The sequence below is a fragment of the Zingiber officinale genome, chromosome 8B (genome assembly GCF_018446385.1).
Source record: "Zingiber officinale cultivar Zhangliang chromosome 8B, Zo_v1.1, whole genome shotgun sequence".
Classification (NCBI taxonomy): domain Eukaryota; kingdom Viridiplantae; phylum Streptophyta; class Magnoliopsida; order Zingiberales; family Zingiberaceae; genus Zingiber; species Zingiber officinale.
The window spans coordinates 99,302,000-99,319,899 of record NC_056001.1 but is presented as its reverse complement, the minus strand read 5'-3'; positions in this window follow the sequence as shown (position 1 = coordinate 99,319,899).

Here is a 17,900-nt window from a genome sequence, read left to right as displayed (position 1 = left end):
AAGCTTCTTCCATTGACCACCTTGTGTTGCTCGCGCCCTCCTCGTAACTCCGTCTCGTGTGGACCTTCCACCGCTTCAAAATTACATTACAATTTTGAAACTCGAGTTACATTCGAGTCTAAATCTAATTTACAACCAGAATATAAGAGAAAGGCACGACGCGCAGGTCGTGAAAATAAAATAAATAAAAAGAATAAATACAGCACGCACATCACATAACGGCACGCAGGCCGTATTATGAATTACAACACATTTCCAAATCCAATTTGGGTCGTTTGGGCCATGACTATCACAAAATTAATATATAATTCAAAATTATATATTTCTATAATTTTCTGTAATTTTTTATAATTTTACAATTTTTGCGGGTACAATTTCCCGGCGGTTCCGTTTAGCGGTTTTCGGGCGCAATCGCGGAACGAATCCCCTTGCGAGGCCAGGGGGAGCACCCCTACCCGCGATCTAACCATCGCGAGGGTTCCTTTGCGATCTAACAGTGCCTTAGCCCGCTGTCCCAAAAAGATTTGGGGCGAAACCAAGCCGTTTTGGAAAAATCTTCCCGGTAGCGGAAGCCTACAAGTGCCGAACACTTGTGCTTCGCTTCTACGAGAAAATTACCCATAAAAACTATAAAAAACCTAAATTTACAGAAAATCACAGAAGCTATTTTTTTCATAAAATCAAAAATAAACTCGTACACGCCTTCTCACGTGGCTCTAATACCACTGTTGGGTTTTTCGGGCCGCGAAAACCACGTTTTCGCGTCGCGGAAACCCCGAATCACCCATGCCACTGAATCTCGTGCGAAGGATAGATTTCAAAAATTTACATGTACGAGTTTCTACTTAGATCTACTTCTAGATCTACATGAAGAAAAGGTTATACCTTTGAAGCGCGCCCTTCGCGAATCCCGCTCGTCCAAGGTGCCGGATCTCTAGACCGTCAAGCGTACGGTCCTCTAGAAGTATCCACACGAACAATCCTTGATGGAGAAGACCAAACAAAGGTGTGCTAGCACCTTGTCTTTTTCGGCCAAGAGAGGAGGAGAGGGAGAAGAAAGAGCTCCAAGAGGAAGAAGATGTGAATGCACTTGAATGAGAAAAATGAATTCACTTCCCATTCAAAAGTGGCCGGCCACTTCCCAAGTGTAACCCCCAAATTTTGCATTAAGTGTAATTAATGTGAAGTCATTAAAGAGAATGGCTTTGTAACTTCCATGAGGTGGCACCCCATGATGATGTGGAGTAACATCATTAGTCCACATCAATGCCAACTCACCAATGAGGTGGCATAAAGTCAAGTCAAACTTGACTTTTATCTTCCTCTCAAGTCAAGTCAAACTTGACCAAATCTCTTCCATGGTTGATCTAATCTAACCATTTGATTCAAGCCAACTTAATATAATGAATCTAATTCATTAAATTAAGTTGATCTAATGAGTCATAATCTAAATTAGACTCATTGAATACATGAATCAACTTGAGTCCAACTCAAGTTAGCCCAATTAGGATTACTCTTAATCTAATTTGATTCATCAAATGAATCTAATCCTCTTGGTTCATCATATGAAACTAATCTCCATCTAATTATCCTTAGTGTGTGACCCTATAGGTTCTTGTAATGTTGGCAATGACCCTAAACCCATTTAGGAGCATAAGTAATGAGCGGTATCTAGCAACACATCATTACTACCCAAGTTACAAGAATGTTGAGATCCAACATCACCTTGTGACTACTAATTGTGACTCCTCACAATATATGACAAATGTCCTTCTATCCTAGACATCTAGATTGATCAATATGAGGCATAGACCGTGTCATCCTCTAATCAATCTAAATCTTGAACTCTAAGTAGACTCACTAAATCAAATGAGCTCAATATCTCATATTGACTCATTTGGGCATGGCCATGCACTTCGTGGTCTCACTCTATCAAGAATATCGATGTCTCTCCCGTCATATAGGAGGGATAAATCTCATCTACATCACTCACATCCCTCCGCATAATTTGTTACATACCTAGTAATCGCCTTTATAGTCCACCCAGTTACGGGTGACGTTTGACGAAACCAAAGTACATAACTCCTTATGTAGGGAACCATGGTGACTTCAGGTCTAAGGACTAGTAGTCATACTAATAGTCATATGAGAAAGTATATGACACTCATATAACGATCCATGATACTTTCTCATAGTGGGTCATTCAGTATACATTCTCTAATGCATACCCATGTGTCAACTTGATATCTCTATATCCATGACTTGTGAGATCAAATCATCGAGTTGACCTACATGCTAGTCTTATTGCATTAACATTGTCCCTGAATGTTAATACTCGACTAGGAATGATTAAGAGTAGTGTTCCCTATATCATCTCACTATCGGTTCAACTAACCGATTGATATAGGTGAGAATCGTCTACTGAAGGATGTTATTATACTTAGTTTATTTGACACCAATACAAGTAAGTATAATAACCAAAAACCAAATGCCTTTATTTATATATAGAATATGATACAACAAGTCCAAAATACAATCATCAAATGATTGGCTCTAGGGCTCTATCTAACAGTTACTGCTTGACGACTATGGCGGTCGGCCCGATGTGGAAGACTAAGGCCTCTTAGCTGTTCTTGGCCTTGTAGCCAAGATTCGGCCAATAGGCCTTGTAGTTGTAAAGAACCATAGCTAGGTGGATCAGAGGGGTGTCCCAGTTGAGAGGGCAAACTCATAGCCTGTTTAAATAAAGGGAGGGGAATGGAGGAAGAAGGAGGTAGAGAAGAAGAAGATGCAATGGAAGGAAAATAAATAGTAGAAACAATAGAAGCAGAAGAAGAACTAGATGGAATAGAAGGTAACAATGCGGGGAGGCTGATTCAGTTATGGGAACGCTAATAGTTGAAGGACTAGCACTTGGTGAAGATCTTCGGCAAGGCGTCCGTCTTGCCCGGGGCCTAGAAGCCAAAGGAGGCAAGGCCAATGCGAGAGGCGCAGAAGACACAGAAGGGATAAAGGCCATCTCAGAAGCAGAAGCAGAGGGAGCTAAAATAATAGAAGAAGAGGGGATAAGTAGACCGGGTCTCATCATCCTAAGAGAAGGATTAGAGATAATATGGGTAGGAGTTATCGGTGCTTTACCTCTCTCTTGAGAAATGGGCATCGGGACAAGAGGAGTTTACACAAAAGTACCAAAGAAATTGCTAAAGGGAGAATCCTCAGTAAGCTTTGGCTTTTTAACTAAGGCAACAAAGGGTTCTTCTTCTTCCTCTTCCATGGATGCGACGGCCTCTGCCCGTCGGTCTTCTTCAGATAACAAACCCAAGGTAGAGGAATTAGGATTAGATCGGCGGGCGCGTAACCATTCTTCTCCAAGATTATTGACAAAGGACTTAGTCATAGCAGAGTTCTTGTACATAAAGGCTGGAAGAAGAACATCAGCTGAAACACAGGAAGTAAACACCGTTATAAAAGAGATGTGTTAAGCAGTAAATACAGACCGAAATGTTTATACATACCAAAAGATCCATCCAAAGGGGTGTCAATATTGCCTATCTCGAAAGGAAACATTAAACCCTCCACAATTAGATGTGGCAAGATGAATTTCGCGCCTCTCAGTTTAGGTAAAGCAGAAGTAGCAAGGGGATCGTTAAGAAGATCCTGGGTGCTAGGAAGTGGAGGTAAATCATGTATCCATTGGATGGGAAATGGAGGAGGAGAAGGGAGACGCATATAGAAAAATTTGTGATATCATTCCCCTTGAGGAGGAATACGGTTGAACAGAATAGCCTTAGGACGAGATTGGAATTTGAAAATACCAACATCTACTCGACGAGGAATGAAAAAGTGATGAAAAAGACGGGGAGACAAGGAAAAATCTAACAGTTTGGATACCCCAATAAAACCTATAAGAATAGAAAAGGATTGAGAGATAAACTGGTTGAGGGGAATATTAAAATAGAGGCTAACATTACAAAAAAAAGGGTGAAGAGGAAATCAAAAACCTTGTAGGACTTGATCTCGGAAGATAGAAATACACCCTAAAGGAGGAAGATGTGGACCCTCATGAGAAGCGGGACGAGTTATATAAGAAGGAAAACCATAGGTCGCCTTTAAATCCACTTCTTCTGTATCTATAAGGTCAGAAGTGCATGAGAGAAACCATGCAGGAGGGGAAGTTTCCATAGAAAGACAATAAAAGAAAAAGGTAGATCCGCTACCTTAGCGGCCCCCCTAGTGCCGGCCCAACGGATATGGAGGGAGGTTCATGCAGGTACACAGGCCATAGGCGCATGGCGGGGTAAACCCCAGGTCGTCAGTTCCTGAGAATCGACCCCTGGCCATTACGCCAGAGATACCATGCGCCCACTATCTACGTTATGCCCTGGGGGCAGAAAGACAATAAAAGAGGAATCAAGGAAGATGGAGAAGAAGGAGGGTCAGCAGGAACAAAACCTTCTGAAACCTGTTCATCAGCCGGAAGGATGAGCCTCCTTTTGGACGGAGGAATTCTGGTAAGTTTGCGCCCCGGGCGTTTGCCAGTAACAAGTTCAGCTATTGATTTATTGGGGCTACCAGAAGATGTGAGTTCAATGATGGGAAGAGGAGCAGATGAGGAAACAGCAGTAGCCACTGGTGAAGTAACAGCGGGTAAAGAAACAGCAAGGATCTCTGCAGAAGGACCTTCAGGAGCCTCAAGAGCTTCAAGAACCCCCAAAGAACTAGGTGCCTTCGCTAAGGGAACCGGCTCTTTGATTGAAGGGGGAGGGATAATAGCAGCCAGAAGTTTGGCTTCTTTGGCACGAATTGCGTCCTCTTCTAGACGTAGTTCTTCGTCGATCAAAGCGTCATAAAGCTCTCCACTACGTAGAAAAGAAAAATAGTTTAGTTAGTTAAAAGCAAGAAGGAAGAAACAAGGTGTTACCTAAAGGAACTTGAGTATCAGGTTTGACGGAGCTTAAGCCAAATAAGTATAGAAGATCGACTCTCAACCACTTAGGAATAGAAAGTCGATGGCTTAACAACTTCTCACAATAAACAGGAAAAGAAGGATGAAGATGGAACTCCTTGACGTCGGGCAAGGGGGGCAAGAAGGATTTCCAGGCATGAGACCAAGGAATGGGTCCTGGAAACTTTAGAAAGAAAAAACGAGATTTCCAGGCTTTGAGAGACGAGGGCATATCCTAAAAAAGAACCATTTTAGTCCGTGAATAAAACAAGAAAACACCAGGTTCCGAAAATTTGGGATAAGAGAACATGAAGAAATTTTGAGGAGTAGGAGGAATATCCTGCAAACAAAACAGCATGTAAGTACCGCATAGATAACAAAATGCGTTGGGGGCAAATTGTTGCAAAGGAATATCAAAATACTGGCTTATTTTAATCAAGAAAGGAGGAATGGGAAACCTTAAACCTCCTATCAACTAATCCTTGAAAAAGGTTACGCAATTATCAGGGGGCGATGAGGACGATCATTCGATTTTGGGATTATGATGCCATATTCCCGGGGAATTTCATATTGACGACGGATGGCTAGCCTCGCATTTTTATCAAAGGAAGAAGACATGTGGACATACCAAGGAGCAATTTCTTCCTCATCCATGGACAAGAGTATAGGCTAGTGAAACAATAGATTACTTACTGGAAACAAGAAAGAAGATCGTCGAGAAACGGTGAGCGCGGGGTTTGGTCGAAGGATGCAGCGAGAAAAGAATGTTGAGGAAGAGAAAAGAAGGGACAAAGTTGAAAAGAAGATGAAGGGTTTAGGGTTTGAAAAGCACACAACCGTCGTCAGATCAAAACACTTTTATCTCAGCAGACGCTGAGGATCACATGAAAAAGGCAAAGACTTACGTGACGTGGCGACCAGGAAAAGTATGTGTCATACCATCATAAAAACATTTATATTGGATGTGACAAGTCGGATCACGCTGGGGCTGGTAACACCTCGGGGTACACTTCTAACATTCTCTCACCCGAAGAAGAGCCAATCACCAGCTAGGAAGCTTCGAAAGGAGACGTAATTAACTGGACATAATAAAGTGAAAAGGACTAAATTTTGACTAAGCCCAGGCTAAGGACAAAAACATTTAAGGATGTAGATTTAGGCGAATAATAGATGTTGAATTAACATCCTTATAAAATGCAAACTAGTACTGATCAAAATAATTTTATATTGGCCGGTATAACTTTGGTTATGCTAGATAAGTATAATATTAACTGAAATAATATTGTTTATAATCAACGAAACAATATTGGTTGGTACAATATTAGCTATAATATAGAAGTATTCCAATAGTTAAGATAATCTCAGCCATGATAAATGACACATAGGATATATGAAGGGGTAATAAATACAACATCACATTTATTCTTATAAATTAAAGAAGGATTCAATAGAGTCACTTAATTCAATACAAAAGTTTATTTTTACACTTAGAATCTGATCAAGTACATAACATTACATTTTCCCTCAGAACAGTAAACCTCAGATAGATAACAAAAGTTACAAACATAAGTTCTTGAAAAATTTCAGTCCCACTGGATTCAAACTTACCATGGAGCAGAGATGGAAATATTTTATTCCACCCAAGCTTGTCAAGGCGCATAAGTGGAAATATTTTGCCTGGGACGAAGAAAGCAACAAAGCAAAAAGACTCAAGGGCAAGGGGAAGGGGAAGGATCTATTCAAACCATGATGGAAAAGTAAATGAAAAAGTCACTTCCCCTCTCAAGCCCTGGAGTTCTGCAACTAGAGCCACCCAACTTAGCCTGTTGGTAACATGTGTTGTGCCCTTCTCGCGACATCCATGGGCTATTTAGTTGGATCTCCATGAGTGGTGAAAATCTCTCTAAAGTTTCTTGAGCCTTCAGAACCCTGGCATCTTTGGATGAAAAGTCTGGACTTTGAAGCTTCATCTCTTAAGACAATCCTTTGAACCCTAGAGTTAGCCAAAGCAAAAAACTTGAATAAACTCATATATAGATCTCGCCTTGTCCGACAAAAGTTGCCTCCAAAGAGGAGGATCCGAGACCATAACCATAGCAATAAGAGTTAGCAAGGAAGGAAAAGAACTAAGATGGGTGGTGAACAAAGAGAAGGTTGTAACCCTATTTAAAGGATCACAAGACTCAGGGAATCACTGTACTGGGGTTCACAGGATCGCTATACTCAGTTTCATCAGATAGTTGTACACAAAATTTGTGAGGTCATTTCAATATCTGGAGCAGAGTCACGGGTAGGAAAAGACAAAATCAGACTTATGTCTAGTCAGTCGTCTACACCTCCTTCGACTAGACTTGAGGGGAAGGCTAGTGATATGGGTTAGGTTTCATAGGTCCCCGGTAAGAAGGAGAAAGGATACAACCAAACAAGGGAGGTAGGATAATATCGGCCGAGATATACCACATAAAGAGGTAGGATTGTATCGACCGAAATATGCTTCCAAGGAGGAAGACTCCTGTCAATTGGCATATACCTCAAAGGAGGTAGGCTAATATCGGCTGGGATATACCTGGAAAAAAGGTAGGCTAATATCGGCCGGGATATACCTGGAGAAGAAGTAGGCTAATATCGTCCGGGTTCTACCTGGAGAAGAGGTCAGTCTATATCGACCGAAATACGCTTCCAAGGAGGAAGATCCATATCAGTTAGCATATACCTCAAAGGAGATAGTCTAATATCGGCCGGGATATACCTAGAAAAGAGGTGGGTTTGTATCAACCGAAATATGCTTCCAAGGAGAAAGATCCATATCAGTTAGTATATACCTCAAAGGAGGTAGGCTAATATCGGCCGGGATATACCTGAAGAAGAGGTAGGTTTGTATCGACCGAAATATACTTCCAAGGAGGAATATCCATATCAGTTAGTATATACCTCAAAGGAGGTAGGCTAATATCGACCGGGATATACCTGAAGAAGAGGTAGGTTTGTATCGACCGAAATATGCTTCCAAGGAGGAAGATCCATATCAGTTAGTATATACCTCAAAGGAGGTAGGCTAATATCGGCCGGTATATACCCGAAGAAGAGGTAGGTTTGTATCGACCGAAATATGCTTCCAAGGAGGAAGATCCATATCAGTTAGTATATACCTCAAAGGAGGTAGGCTGATATCAGACGGGTTATACCTGGAGAAGAGGTAGGTCTGTATCGACTTAAATATGCCTTTGAGAAGAAAAGCCAAGACCGGCCGGTTGACCAATACCTTGGAAAGATACTTAATAAAATATAGCCTCGTGTTATTTAGGATAATTCACATAGAAGGGCGCGGACAGAAGCCTTAGGAGGAATAATAATCATTAACTAAATATAGTCATGACTAACTTCGACCGATACAAGAAACATGAGTATATTGAGCTATCCACGATATAATAAAAGCAGGAGGGACTAGAAGAAACGATAAAACACTTCAAAGGAACTCATGAGATAGGATACAGGTAAATATTTCAAATAAGATAATTAATGAAGATATCTGCAATATGTGACTATATGATAGGCATTATATATTTTGGCGGGAAATGTGTTTTTAGATTGTTTTGCAGGTACTAAACGACAAAGAAGGTACATCTGGGATACAAGAAAGATTCCTTAAAAGTCATTTTCCACAAGTACATAGCTTACGTCATCTCATAACAAACTCTAACAAACCGGGGTCCACTTCATGACTACGGAGGTTATATGAAGTGGTATAAAAGGGGGAATCCTCTCCGTTGGCTAGGTAGGTTCAAATCATTGCGCACATTTATAACCCTAATTTCCAGCTACTGTTCATCTTCTTCTTCCTTCCTTCTTCTACACCAAGGGAGATTACTAACTTGAGCATCGGAGGGCCTAGCCAGGGATTCCCACCCCGGTCTTAGGTTACTGACGATAGTGTTGGCTGGTCTCTTGTGCGCAGGAGGTCTTGGAAGCTCCGAATCTGGGTGTCTCTTCGATTGGGCTTCTCTCTCGTCATCGGATCTCCGCGCAAGGAAGGCATTCGGTGACTCTATTTTTCCCGATCCGCTTTGGGTTTCTCGGATCGGCGTTCTCCAGGCATTGCTCTTCATCAACGGTGGGTTTCTTTTCACCGGATCTCCGTCTTGTCCAGCTTCTCAGACAGGATCAATAAGTATTATGAAAAATTTTACCAGAATGGTTATTTTGTCAATTTAAACTAATAGTGAAAAAATTAAAATAATTTAAAAAAAAAATTGGAGGGAAAAAATGAAAGGCGTAAAGTTCGCTAGAGGGGGGGTGAATAGTGATCATTGAAACTTAATCGAGTAAGCAGCAGAAATAGAAAAATAAGAACAATGCTAACACACTAAGTTTTTACTTGGTTCGGAGCCTTCATCAACTCCTACTCCAAGGCCCGCACTTGTCGAGTGCTTTCGTTAGGCAATCCACTAATAGTTCATGAAAAGAGTTACAAGATTAGTACAAGAACTATAAAACTAAATTACCGACAACAAGGAAATTAAAACTGAGTCGCAGGTTGTCGGAGGTGCTTCGTAGCATCGCAGGATCGTCTTTGGAGCAGTGCGCAATAGAGTAATCATGGTAGAAAGTTGTGTATCGTGCTCTGGCGGAAGGCTTCTTATATAGGTAGCTCTAGGCGCTCGGATCCCTTCCAGGTGCCTAGACTGTGACATCGGCCTAGCCAATCAGCCTGCTCCACATTTGTGACGAGATAGACTTTTGCATTTCGGGCGCCCGGACCAATTCTGGGAGCCGAGACTAGCTCCGGCCGCTTGGACCAACTCCGGGCGCCTAGATCCCTTCCGGGTGCCCAGACCACTTTTTCTAGCAAAGTTTTTTTCCTGCAAGAAAAAGATTAGTCCGAGGTAATAAACATTATACTATCCTACAAAATAAAAGTTAACACAATTATAAAAATAGAATAGTAATTAAATTCTGTCTCCTCGAGACCAGAACTAGTCAAGATCTTAAGTTATATTTTTGAAATGGATCTAAGTTGAATCAATGCCTACTGTTCCCTTAAACGGGGAACGCGTCCTCACCAAATCACTCTCCTCCAGTGACTTACCTTAACTTACCATCTTGTCAGACATCTGGTCAGCCCATTGACCTATCTGGACTTCATGTCAGCTATCCGATCGGCACGTTGACCTAGCTAGACTTTCCTGCAACACTAAGTTAGCACAATAGATAAAATAGTAAAGTAAAATAGTGTTAACAAATTTTAAGACTCGTTGGTCCAGTCGACCGCACGCGGTCGACCGGAAACCAGTCGATCACATATAACCTAGGGTTACCTCCCCTAGGACTGCCCAGCTTCATTCACTAGGACTTCCATTGCCTAACTTCAGTCATCAGGACTTCCACCACCTAACTTCACTCACTAGGGCCCGACTTCACTCACCAGGACTTCCACTACCTAGCTTCACTCACCAGGACTTCCACTACCAAGCTTCACTCACTAGGGCCCGGCTTCACTCACCAGAACTTCCACTTTGCCTAACCTCTAGTTAAAACTAGTCACACAGTAGACTTCTCACCTGCCTATCCTTTGGTTAGGACTTACCTTTGCTAGTCATCTAGTCCTGACTAGACTTCTCTCTTCCAAACATCAAGTCCTGTTTGGATCAACCCTTGGTCAAATTGACCAAACTTAGGTATATTGTCAAACATCGAAACCCTAGAGGTTGATTGCACCAACAAAACCTTTTGGATCTAGCTTGCTCATCAAATAGCTCACGAAGATGATAGACAATATCATAAGCATCCAAATGCTTATGTTGTTTCTGTAGTTTAGGAGTCATAGCAGCTAGCATGAAACAACTTGCAAATACAAAATCATCCTTATATTTCTGAAGGACCAACAATTGGTCCATAATTGCATCAGTATCAAGACTTGTGAAAAGAGACTGATCAAGGACATAAGCTAGTTTCTCAGCTTTGAGAATATTTCTCAAATTTTGAAACCAATCCAAGAAGTTTGGCTTAGTTAGTTTATTTGAGTCCAAAATTAAACAAAATTAACAGAAGTCATAATTAAATAATTAGTCTAGAAATATAAAATCGAGAATGTATGAGAGATATGATATTATTTATGTAAATAATTTACATAAAAGCCCATTTATTTATCAAATTCAAATACCCTTATTTTTGAATTCGGGAGATGGTAGGTTTTCTCCAAGTGGGTTGATATCCACTATAGATAAGAATAACCCTGAATTTGGCCAACAAACCATTCTTAGCTATAGCGGTAGGTAACAAGTTTTCCAATTGCATATCACGTATATGCAGTTATCATATTATACTAGCAACTGATTGATCTTCGCATAAACATCGGGTTGTTAACACATTAATAAGTATACATCAAATGCATATCACCCAACTTCACCTCTATTCATATTGATTATGGATTTAGCACAACAAATCAACGTTACAAGTTTAAAACTGACCCGTTAATCATGAGATTGTATCTCTATGGTTTGAACATATTTAATTTCAAGTTTTAGCTTGACTTTAGCCAACAACTCAAATAAGAACTTAAATTCTGGTTCTTACCATATTAATGGAAGGTGTAGGTTTTAATATTGAGTAAGTGATTTGGTCTCATTTACATTATGCAAATATTCTATCTACATGACATTACATGCATGGTATAAATGATGACATGACACGTCACATGCATGACATAAATGATGACATGGCACGTCGCATGCATGACATAAATGATGACATGACACATTGCACGCATAGCATAAACTGGGAACCCATCCACGCTTCCATTATAACAAATATTTTCATATTTGTCTTATGTATGATCCAACTAAATATTTATCTCTTGATCTAAGAATCATATTCTTTAACCTGTTTTACGTTTTTTAGAGAATCATTAATGTGTGTGACCCAATAGGTTCTCGATTTATCTTAACTATCTATAATTAACTACTTAATTATAGAATAATCATAAATGGCACCTAGTAGTACATCATGATCCCCAATTAGTTGAAAAATCATAGTTGATCTTAGAACTAATTCTAAACTCTTCAGCAGCGATAGTGAGTCGTGCATTATTCCTTTCATTCATCTTATACCCGCTTAGTTCAGGACATGGCCTATGTGACTTTCCCCACTAGACTGATTACGTCACACCTAGCCCAAGTAATACTTTCTCGTTCTATGGATTTAAATTACTCGTACATGTGTCTAAGAGTCTCACACTCTTAACATGTGATATTTTGGCCGAAAACTTTAAGTAATAATTCTAATGAGTTGTCATAGGGTATACGTCTCCTCGCAAGGAGAGGTGAATTCTCTATGGGCTATCCAAACATCTTTGGGTATTTTGACTCATCTTGGGTCCACACCTTAATGAGGTACTTGCTTTAGATGCTAAAGTATAAGTTTTCATAACCAAGATGACTTGTATACCTCAAGTCGAAGGAAACTTACACTTGAGCTGCAATAAGAGATTTACAGACATATCAATATATATAGATAACCATATGAAGTCTTACAGTGAGTCACTCCAATGAACTAGTTACCATAACTAGCATCTACGTTTAACTCTCGACATCCTAATGTCTCCAACCAGTGAGAAAATAGCTACTTGGCGAACCAAAGAGTATAACCCATGCTAGTCTTACAGTATTGATGATGTATGAATGCATCAATTCGATGACTAGGGAAATTCTAATACGTACATAATTGCACATGTAGAGATAATCACTAATTGTGATCTAATCATAATTTCTCTCATGCTATGAATTATATTACGAACATTCAATAAATATGTTTAAGATAATCAAGCATATAATATACGCTCAAATAGTGAATCTATATTTAGCAAAAATCGTAAGGTGATTGTCTCAGGACATCTCTCGAAATCTAATAGATTATTGGTGCAATTTCCCTAGGTCAAGTTTGATCAGTTTGACTAAGCTTGAGTTAGCTCAAGATTAAGTCTTGATTTTTGAGTTTTGATGTTTCACAATATATAGAAATTGCAGATGCAATTGTTTGTTTGGGGAGATTGTTGGTGTAATTCTCCTCGGTCAAGGTTTGACCATTTTAATATGAAGAAGAGTCAAATAGGTCAAGGTTGACCGGATACTTGATTGGAAAGTCTTAACTAGAGGTTGGGCAAGGACAAGTCCAACTGAAATGTTGACAGCAACATGTAAAATCTAAGTGGACCAATGTTGACCGAACACTGGTGTGAAAGTCCTGGTAAGTGAAGTCGAGTAGTGAAAATATCCTAGTGAGTGAAACTATGTATGGGAAAAATCCTAGTGAGTGAAACCAGGTGAAAATCCTAGTAAATGAAGCTAGGCAGAGGAAAATTCTGGTGACTGGAGTCAGGTGAAAAGCTCTAGAGAGTGAAGCTAGGCAATTGGAAAGCCTTGGTGAGTGAAGCCAGATAGATGGAAAATCCTAGTAAATGAAGCAAGTTGAAAGTCCTAGTGAGTGAAGCTAGGCAGTGAGTAAGTCCTAGTGAGTAAAGTCAAGCATATGTAAATCTAGGTGGGTTAAAGTTGATTGGACACATGGTATTTGGAAGTGAAAGTGAATCATGGAGGACCAGACCCTTGGCATGAGACGATAAGTCCAAGTGGGTCAAGGTTGACTGAATACTTAGCATGGGGAGAAAAGTCCAAGTGGGTCAAAGGATTGATCAGACACTTTGTGATGAAGTCCTAGCAGGTTAAGGCTGATAAGATACTAGGCATGAGGGAGTCCCAACAGGTCACGATTGACCAGATGTTGGGATTTGGAACCCTAGATTTGAGTTAGTCAAGTTAGGGTTAGTAAATTGATCAGTCGATTGATTGAACCAGAATTTAATCGATCAGTTAATCGATTGGGAGAGTTTTGAGAGCAATGATAGCCTAATCGATCAGCTGATCGATTGGGGCTACGCCAATCGATCAACTGATCGATTGGTGGTCATTCGCACAATAGCACAATGTGCTCCCCAATCGATCAGCCGATTGATTGGGATGCTCCAATCGATCAGTTGATCGATTGGAGCAGGTTTTCTCATGATAATGAGAGGAAAGTCAAAATCAATTGACCAATCGATTCCGGAGCCTTCTGTGAAAGCACAGAAGGTTGCTGGATCGATCAGCCGATCGATCCAGCTACTCCCAATCGATCAGCTGATCGATTGGGAGATGACCGTTGCGCAAGTTGTGACCTTTGAATGGCTGGGATTGCTTGGATCTTATGTGGCAATTGATTGGGAGTAAGCCCAATCGATTGGGAGCCCTAGATCATGAAGTATAAGGCAACAGTGAGGTTCAAATGCAATTACTCTTTACTTGATCTTCTCCGCCAGTTCTTGGAAGCTTAGAGCTAAGGTGTTGCTACATTTCTAAACTTCCAAGAGGCATTCACAAGTAACAAGAGATCAAGCAAGAAGACTTTTCATTTATATTTGTGTATTTACTTCTTGTTTCGAGTTGTATTGCTTGTGTGAGTTGTAAAAGGTTTCTCCACCTCCGGATTATTTTCGAGAACAAGTGTTTTGATAGTGGAGAGAGTGTTCTATGTGGATCCTTAGATTAGTTACCTCTTTTTGAAGTGGATACCAAGTAAATCCTAGTGTTAGCATTGGGGAGTTTGTCACTTCAAATTTATCCACTACAACAACATCTATTGAGCGAGTGAGTGGGACGAGCTATTCACCCCCCCCCCCCCTTAGCTCCGAAGTGTCCCAACACCTCCGGTCGACCACCGTAACTCCAAGGTAAGAAGAACCGGCGGATAGATTCTTTCTGTCAATGCCACAACCCCCCTTTCTAGCCTCCCTTCACTCCGTTTCGGTGAGCAAGCGTTGTTGCTAGAATCCCAAAGCCTCAGGGTACTTCATACCTCATTGGCAGTGAATTAAAAACATTGGACAATGAAGAAAAAGGAGCAGATTGTCCCTTTTATGCCACCGCCTACCAACACCGGCCAGCAACCCCCCGCTGGCCAATAGGAACCCGGAGGTGCTCCGTCCGGCCGACCATCGCCAATCTAAGGCAAGAAGAATCGACGGATAGATTCTTTCTGCCTGCGCCACAACCCCCCTTTCCGGCCCCCCTTCACTCCGTTTCAGCGAGCAAGCATTGTTGCTAGAATCCCAAAGTCTCAGGGTACTTCATACCTCATTGGCAGCGAATTATGGGCATTAAACAATGAAGAAAAAGGAGTGGATAGTCCCTTTTTTTTATGAGACTAAAGCCTTCTTGTTCATTTGCTCTCTCCGTTTGGTGTCGTTTGGTTGTGTACGTTGCTGGGCACCAAACTCCATCTTCAACCGTAAGGCTAGTACCTTTCACGAGGATGAAACTCGTGACTTCCGAAGTCATCTCAACGATCACTCAACGTGGATACGAATAGAGGCGAGGCTCTAAGAGTGTCGCTTGGTTGATGCCCTTTTCACTTCACGTCATCCGTCAGATATGCCTAGCGTAAATTTATTTCCGTAAAATTTTATATTGCAATCTTGTCCGCATGAGATATATCCTTGTATATATGTGGTATGTGCTGTAATAATTATAAATTATTATTATTTTTATTTTTTACTATGCATGTTTATGAAACATATTTTAGGATGTACCTGCATCAACTCCCCAACATTAACCAACTTGGTCACGCCAAATCAAACTATACACGATCTCCAACACTACCTTAATACTTGTTATCCTTTGATCCCTAAATGTCACTAGTTCCATGAGCTCAGTGTGTGTCTTTGCAAATTCCTTCACAACTTAACATATACCAAATACAAATATAAACTCTAACTTAAATTCTTTTTCTAAACATCAAAAATGAAAGATCAAATATAACTTACCATCATTTTTGCACCAACATTTATTATATTTATAAATAAAAAATAGGAAAAGTATTTATCAAGTGGCACTCCTTATATATATATTTTAAAATTATTAAATCACACTCCTTTTACTGCCTGCCAAGTCGTACTATCAATTTTATTAATTTTACTCCCATTTTGAAATTCTTTCTAAATTTAAGATCAAGTTTGATATGAATTATGATAGGGTGGTCTGTCAAATAAAGAAGGAGTCAGGATCTAGAAAGATAAGAGAGGTATATAGTCAAATTATCTTCGCGCGCTCGGTCAGGCAAAGTCCAACCGAGCATAAAGGCACTTAACCTTATAAATAGTTCTCAGCATATTACTGGCTGACTGAAGGTCGAGCGAGAGCTAGTGCGCGTATATGCGCTTGGCTTGGCAAAGTCCAACTGAACATAAGGGTGCTTAGCCTCGTAGATAGTCCTCAGCATGTTACTGTCGACCAAAGGCCGAGCGAGAACCAATATGCTCATATATGCTCGGCTGAGCAAAGCCCGGCCGAGCGTAAAGGCACTCAGCCTTATGTATGACTTTTAGTACATTACTAGTCGATCGAAGGCCGAACAAGTGCCCATGTTCTCATATACACTCGGCTAAGCAAAGACCGACTGAGCGTAAAGGCATTTAGCCTTATGGAAACTTTTAGTATATTTTCGGCCGAGTGAAGGCCGAGCGGGCACCAATGTGTGCCTACACGCGCTCAGTCTGGCAAAGCCCAACCGAGTGTAAAAACATTTAGCCTTATAGAAGCTCTTAGTATATTATCGGCTGAGTGAAAGTTGAGCGGACGCCAATGTATGCTTGCACGCGCTCAGTCAGGCAAAGCCCGACCGAGCATAGAAACATTTAGCCTTATAGAAGCTCTTAGTATATTACTGATCGAGTGAAGGCCGAGTGGACACCAAGGAGTGCCTGCACACACTTGGTTAGGCAAAGCTTGACCGAGTGTAAAGGTATTTAGCCTTATAGAAGCTCTTAGTATATTACCGACCGAGTGAAGGCCAAGTGGGTACTAATGAGTGCCTGAACGTGCTTGGTCAGGCAAAGCTCGACCGAACGTAAAGGCATTTAGCCTTATGGAAGCTCTTAGTATATTACCGGCCGAGTGAAGGTTGAGTGGGTACCAATGAGTGTCTGCACACATGATAACCATGATTTTGTTACATTATTTTGATTCATAATGCATGTTTTTAATGATCTTGTTCATAGATGAAACATATGTTTACATCATATTTCATGCATTACATTTATTTTAGACTTAATTGTAAATTAGCTTATAATCATGGTATTTGATAATAATAGTTGATATATTCTTTGTAGGTATCAAAAGGATCATGATCCGATCAAATTAGATCAAAATTGTGATCAAATGTAGGGTTAAACGAGGCGATCAAGCTTTAAAAGCATTATGGACCATTCATCCAAGATCGGAGCTGATCTAAGCCATCAATTGAAGATATGGCCCATCCAACCTAATGAAGAGCAGATCTTAGCCGTTGATGAAGATCCGAAGCTTTTGATCTAGATTTGAAGTCATCTAGCCGTTAGATGAGATCAGAGCATTCTCAACCGTTGATCAGATTTGAGGTTGATTTAAAAGGCTTGAGAAGCTACAGTGTTTTGGGAGCTCGGTATTTCTCGCAACAAATCCACTGTTCATCTTCGTTCCCACAGCTTCCGTTCCATTTCTAGATTCGTGAGTAAGTTTTCTTCATCGTCGGTGATTCCTAAGCTGCCGGCGTTCGTCGTCCGAGGTCAGAGAGCGGCAGAGGGCGTTCCCCAGAACGTGAGTTCGATTTCTGATATATGTCCGCGATCTAGGCAGAGGGCGTTCCCCAAGATCTGAGATCTCCATCAGCCAACGGAGCTCGAAGGGCGTTCCCAGAAGCTTCCGATTCCATTACGACTTCCATTTCATCTGCTGTACTCGAGTTGAACTGATCAATCGATCGAGTGACGCAATTTTCCAGAATTGAGCTACTGTTCTTCGTATGATGAGAGTGCCAGCCAGTCCATGAGCTTGAAGGGCATTCCCAAAAGCTGTGATCGAAAGGCTGCACTAGCTGGGAGATTGGATCT